Source organism: Cryptomeria japonica, chromosome 7 (assembly GCF_030272615.1).
Source record: "Cryptomeria japonica chromosome 7, Sugi_1.0, whole genome shotgun sequence".
Lineage (NCBI taxonomy): Eukaryota > Viridiplantae > Streptophyta > Pinopsida > Cupressales > Cupressaceae > Cryptomeria > Cryptomeria japonica.
In genome coordinates this window covers 647,600,731-647,608,151 of record NC_081411.1, presented here as the reverse complement: position 1 = coordinate 647,608,151, position 7,421 = coordinate 647,600,731, and positions in this window count along the sequence as shown.

Sequence of the window (7,421 nt, the reverse complement as noted above, 5' to 3'; positions counted from 1 at the left end):
CGATGTTTATGGTGATAAGAGGGAAAATTATCATAAGCGCCTAGAAGCTCCTTCAAGGACTCTTCTAAAGGAAAAAGGTCCAAGGGAATTTCATTAAGTGGCGCAGTGCTATTAATAAGTTTTGGATGAACAATCTTAAGAGGACGAGGGTCAACCGAAATCATGTTAACATTTAACCATGGTTTTGTGTTTCTACCCATAGGGCGATATCCTAATCCGGTGTTGTTGTGATGAGGTTTGGCTTCCAAAGGAATTTGAATGCCTTGTTCATTAGGTCCACAACCTTTCCCGTCATATCCAAGTTGTGATACAAGCTTGTATCTAGGACCATAAATGTCTTGCAATTCCTTAAATGAAGGAGGTTTCTTGTAGAAAAGGTGATCAACATGATAAGAATCACTTGGATTTATGGACGCATGGTCATCTTTTGTAGTTGAGGTGAAGGAAATCTTAGAAAACTTTAGATGGATGGGGTCAACCTTATATTCACCAACATGAGAGTCAGTAAAATATAAGAAACCCCAATCATCACCCAAGTGTGCTTTTGTCTTTGATGGAGAAGGTGATTTAACCAGAGAAGACTTAATAGAAGTAGACTCCAATGTTTTTACCTCGGGGAGATCTACCTTTAGGGACTCTTCTTTTAGAGAATCCTGCTCCCTAGGTGATTTATCCTTCAAGACATCTTTCTTTCTAGGGACCTCTTCTTCTGTTCTTCCTTTTTAGGAGACGCAACAGAGGTAGAAGTCATCATGAAAGAAGATAGAGTGGGTACACAATTTTGAAAGGAAGGAACAACCAAGGATTGACCCACTGCTTCTATTTGACACAGACGCATAGCCTCAAGGTTGGCCTTGATTGTGACAACTTGGTTTTTAGCTACGAACATCACAAATCCATGAAGTGTAGATGATACAACTCCCAAAGCATGAAGCCATGGTCTACCCAAAATGAGGTTATAAGACAAAGTACTTAGCATCTAATGCACAAGGGTTGGGATAGTAAAAGGCCCAACCTTCAAGGACAATATGATGGTCCCCACAACTATTTTACCACTGTTGTCAAATACTCGAATAAACAAAGAAGAGGCTGCCAAAGAGTTTGGGTCCACCTTGATTTTTGGTAACAAATCTAGGACACAAACATTAAATGCAAAGTCTGTATTAACAAGTGTTCATCTGATAGCAACACCTTTCATATCAACAATTATCATTAAAGGGTCTACCAAATTTCTCACTTCTGGAAGTGAAAGTTCATGGGGATAAAAAGTAATATTTGATGGATCCACACGATATCATCCATCAATGCATTCACATATGTTGGTCTCACACAAGAAGGAAAAAAGATATTTTGCAAGGCTTCCTATAGAATACCTTGATACATCGGAGTAGTTTGGAGCAAATCCCATAGTGAGATCTTAGTGGGAGTAACCTTGAGTTGCTTGATAAGATCGTAATCACTAGTTCACTTATCTGTTGGGAAAGGTGCTTTAGAAAGATTAGGTTGATAAGGTTGTAAAGAAATTTGTGGTTGATCAAGAGTTTGTTTATTCCTCCGAGTATTATAAGTATGAGCAATGGTATTGTAAGATTATTGTTTGGATTGCATAAACCTAGTATATAAGTCAGAAGCTTCTCCTTTAAAAGGTTTCCCATTCATTGTTTTGACTTTCTTTGGAGAAGGACTTGATGCAATTACATGAATGTAAAGGTCTCTTAGGCCTTTGAGGAGCCATGGAGACAACAATAACATTCACGGATTTTTCATCTTTGAATGAAGATGTTGTAGAGAATGACACTTCTTTTACATCTCTTTTGGAAAGAGGTGCTTTCAAGAAATCATCTAAAACTTCATCCAACATATCATTCATCCTTACAAAATGCTTTGTCGAAAGCATCAAACTCTAAGAGAAAAACATCTAACATAAGGCGTTCATGTCAGGTTCACCAAAATATATAGGAGGGGATTTGTTACCTCCAAGATGATGAATCTTACAAGACAAATAGATCTGTCGCTACCTCACTTAAACTGGCACTAAAGGTGAGCAAGGGGATAACAAAATAAATGCTTATGCTAAAAGAGAAATAATTAAATGATTTAAAGTATAGAAACAATGAAAAACAAGAATTTGAATGAACAAAATGATACAAAACTCAAAGCAAACTATACCACAGAGTCGGGAAGGTCTCAGGTTTTGGACGCCAACGTGGTGTACGGACACCAACACAACATGTTGTCGTCTGTATGACTAGAAAACATATAATCATCCCAAGAATCAATGATGACTTCCCTCCACTGTGTGGAACCTGTTTGTCACCTATACACATGGAGATGAGGGAAAATGTTGGGGTTGTATAGGGGCCTACCTTAGTCAAACCCCTGTTTTGGTGTTTCCACCTCGACGGATAGCCAAATAGATAGATTTGATAAAAGATAAAATGATAAAATGCAAATAGAAACTATACTCCACTTAATGGAAACAAACCCCTATTGCAAATAGATAAAAATGATGTATTGATAAACTAAATGCACCTAGATAATAGATACACTTAGAGATATGATTAAAAGATTGCATGCAATGATAAAAAGAGATAGATAAATGATAAAGAGAAGACAAGGCCTGTAGCCAAACCCCCCTTTTCAAGATACGAGTGTGATGAAGCTCGAGACACGTGCTTTGTGCTTGCAAGATAGTTGCAATAACATTTTAGATAGAGATGGCTTGATAATGTTCTTAGAGCATTCAAGAGAGCTAAAGTGTAGAGCCAAGAATCCAAGAGAGAGAGAGCGAAGAGAACAACTAAGAGTGTAGAACCCTTCCAAATGAGAAAAGAAGATTTTTTAAACTCGACAGAGGTTTGGAGAGCCATTACTGTCGAAGGTGAGCTAAAAGACACGTGTTGACAAGTGTGCAACTCACTACAGGATTCAAGATTCTATGGGTTTATCGGGACGTTAGCATGGCGCATAGACGTCTGCACGTCACACTTCAATCTTGTCAAAGTTAAGCCCATATGGGGTTTTAGGCCAAACAGAGGCACTTTATCTTCAAGGCTCATGCTGTCAAAATAATGGGATTACAATCACAAGTTCATCATTAATGTACTAGGAGCCATGCATAAGTGTCATAAATGCACTAGGCGCAATTTAGGACACTACACCTATTATTTCTCTTCAAATGAAAGAGAAAAAATTTGTGTGGACAGATTCATGTGAGGCAATGTTTCAAACTCTTAAGGGACATCTTACAAGTGCACCCATTTTAACAGTGCCAGATCCAACAAGAGACTTTGTTGTGTATACGGATGCTTCTTTAGAGGGTTTGTGGGTGGTACACATGCAGGATAGTCATTTGATAGCCTATGAGTCTCACAAAATCAAGGATCACAAGATGAATTACCCCTCACGACTTAGAGTTAGCATCAGTGGTTCATGCATTGGTGAGGTGGAGGCACTTTCTTCTTGGCCATCGGTTTGAGTTACATAGTGACCATCAGAGTTTGCAGTATATCTTCACACAACTGAACTTGAATGCCAGACAATGACAATGGATGGAATATCTTTGTGAGTATGAATTTTAGGTCTAATATATTCTAGGGAAGGAGAATGTCATAGAAGATGCCTTGAGTCGCAAGCGACATGAGTTGTTAGTGGTGTCTTTAAGCATAGATTTGAGGAGCCCTATTCTAGGTGCACTTCCTTCGAATGTTTGGTGTGAGGAGGTGAGAGAGAAGATTAACTCTAGGAAAGTTAAGGGAGATTTGTAGGATATTCCTTAGAGATGGATGGGCTTCTTTGCCATTTGGTCTGCATACATGTTCTACCATCTGAGGGGCTCTGAACATTGATCTTGACAGAGGCACATCGTGCACCTTACTCGACACATCCAGGTGTTAAGAAGATGCACATGGACCTATGATAGTTGTACCACTGGTCTAGTAGGAGGTGTGATATCGCATATTTTGTATTCAAAAGTTTGGATTATTGTAGAGTTAAGTTAGAGCATCAACATCCAACAGGGTTATTGCAACCACATCTTGTTCCAGAGTGGAAATGAGATGTTATTTCGATGGATTTCATTATTGGATTATCGGTTTCTTCTTATAGACATGATGCTATCATGGTCATTGTTGACAGATTGACCAAGGTGGAAAAATTTTCTCTGATGTGATCTTCCTACATAATAGCTACAGTGGCTCGAGTCTTCATGGAGGATAATGTGAGGTTGCATGGGATTCCTCGTCAAATTATATTAGATAAAGATCTTGTTTTTGCATCAACTTTGTGGACTTCACTTCAACATGCTTTGGTGGCTCAACTAAACTTCAATTCAACCTACAATCTAGAGACATATGGGAAAACAGAGAGGGTTAACCAGGTCCTTGAGGATATGCTTCATATGTACGTTATGGACCAACAATCACAATGGGAGGATTGTCTGTATTTGGTGGAGTTTTCCTACAAAAATGGATATCATAGCTCCATTGGTATGTCCCCATTCCAGGCATTGTACAGATGACCTTGTCATACCCCATTGAGTTGGGACCAATTGGAGGATCAAGTCCTTTTGGGACCAGAGATTATTTAGGAGATAAAGCAGGATGTGAATTGGATTTGTGAGCATTTGGTGGTAGCACAAGATAGACAAAAGAAATATGCAAATGCTTACCAGGTAGTTTGAAAGTTCACGGTAGGAGATAGGATGTTTTAGAGAGTACACCTACGAAAGAGTCCAATGCATTATGGAAAGGCCTCTAAGTTGGCACCTCATTTTGTAGGACCTTTCAAGATCTTGGAGATGATCGGTCCTATGGCTTATCAAGTTACTCTACCACCTAGTTTGTCCTTTATCCATGATGTGCTCCATATTTCAGTGCTTATACCCTATTTCCCCGATGTGACCCATGTATTAGATTGGAATGCGTTGTAGGTAGAGGATGAGAACATTTATTTAGAGCCCATGCACATAGTACAACATCAGAGACTGGCCTACAGGAGTCACAACATAGAGTAGGTAAGGGTCCAGTGGGATCCTGATGATGAGACTTTAGCGACATGGGAGGACACAACACAAATGAGGGATCTCTTTCCCTATTTCTTCTCAGGCTTCCAAGAGTAAGCCTAGATCTAAGTGGGGAGGATGTAGTGTCCTTCCTTGATTCATTCTCTATGATGGTTATGATAGATATTGGTGGACTCTTTTCATGTCTTGATACTTCTTGTTTTCATGCTTTGCTCTTTCATGTTTGAGATACTTCTTCATATCAGTGGATACAATATGATATTTATGATGATGATTCTATATTTATGGATACTATAATGTTAGTTTATTATTTAATGGACTTTGTGATTATAAATTTCCTAGGTGATATGTTTTATGTTTATTACTTAAGGTGTTATATATTGTGCTAAGCCTAATTCTAATAGTCTCATTGGATATGGATGATGAGTGTGTCATTTTGATTATTTTATATCTATCATTATGGTATTTTATTGTTTGCAAGTGTGTAAGGGATGATATCACATCACTCATCATGAGAAGGATGTGATATTATAATTCCCCTTCACCTAACTATGATGATTTGATCTATATATATGCACATATTTTGTCCAATGTTGATGTTGTGTAGGAGTGCAAGTACTAGGCACCGACTCTAGCTAGTTCCATAGGTTTGAGAGTGCCTCCTTTCCCAATGGTAGTTGATTGGAGGTGACACTAAGGCCCTACCACATCTAACCCTACTTTGTGTCTTTGGTTTTGTTCTTTTGTCTTGATTACATCATCATTGACCTAATCCTTGTTCAGCGTGTGTGGCCTTGTGTATGGTTATGTGAGTTAGTTGTGGTTTATCCTTTTTATTCTACTTTATTTTATTTAAGATTTAATATGGTAAAGGTAAAGTATTATTAATATTAATTTATTATATAAATCAAAAGTTTATTATATAAGATAAGGTGTAAATTATAATAATAATATCCTTTGTATTAATTATGTGTATCTGGTTAAGTGGTATTGAATAATATATATAATTGTGTTTCCTATTTTCTGGGAGGAAATTAAATGATGAATTATTACATTTTCTTGGTGGCATTAAATATATATAAGCATAAAAGAAACCTAACTGGGATATTATGTTATATGTTTATTATAATGTAAGTTTGGGTTATGTGGTTTAATTTTTTATTTGATTGGTTGAGGGAAATTGGTTATTTACCATACAAACACCAACACCCATTTTGGGAATGGTATTTTTTCAAGAAACAAGATAGTTTTGGGGTTGATTGTTGCTAGAGAAATTCTATGATTTTGGGGTGAGTTTGTGAGAAGCATTTGCAATTCTATTTGTGTTGAATTTGGAGGAAATATGGAGAGGGTTTTTGTGAGGATTGTGAAAAAAAATTGAGTGAATTTTTTTGGAGATTGGTTGCTATTGATTTTGTGTTGGAAATCTTTCTTGATTGGTTGCCATTGTTGTTCGTGTGAAGTATGTACGTGCAAGAGTTATTCTTCTTTCTTTGCCCACTTGCTTCAATTTCTAGGTTGGATTCTTATGCCCATTTGATTTTGTGAATTGAAGTGATTATTGTATTTCAAAAGACTGCATTCTCCGTGTCTTTAATTTCATGATTTCCTTCTTGAAAGATACTGCATTTGTTGTTATTAGTTTGATTGTTTATTGAAGTAGGTGTTTTCTATATTGCCTTTTTCTTTGACTATTTTTAGTTTTTTCCTCTTGGAGTTTTGTTTTTCATCTCGGTATTGATGAGTTGGTATTTATGGAAAGGGTACTCACCCATCTCAAATGGGTTTGAGTCAAAATTTTCATTTTTTATTGTTTGGTTGTCGAGAAATGTGCCCAAACTTGACCTAGGCTCTTTGTCCTACTTTTGGAATAAAGGCGTAATATCAAAGTGCAAAAGCACAGTAAGATGTTGTATATGTGAAAAAATAAGGTTCATATGCGCAACAATATGTTGCAAAAGTGCATCTTTAGGTAAAAAATGTGTAGTTTCATGGATGAATGCGCATAAACCCCAATTTGATCCCCAAATCAGCTTTTAGGAGCCTGTGACTATTTGGGTCAATCTAGAGGCTATTAATTGGGTCTGTAAAGTTCTATTATGAATTTTCAGGAGCTGTATAATTTTTTTGAGATGGATTCATGTATCTCCTTTCGATTTCATGTGTTAATTTATTATGGTTCATTAATTCTACATTCGTGATGATGTCTTGAGAGGAATTGAATAAAGGAATGATATTTTGATCAGAAAGTAAGTTATTATTCAAATTCTAATATAGAACCAATGTGATATGAGCTATATGATGTTTCATGAGATCTTGTATGTTTTTAATTCATGTTAAAAACCTTAGGCTAGGGGTATCTAGGTACATGTTAGAGGGAGTGGCCTCCAAGTGGGTG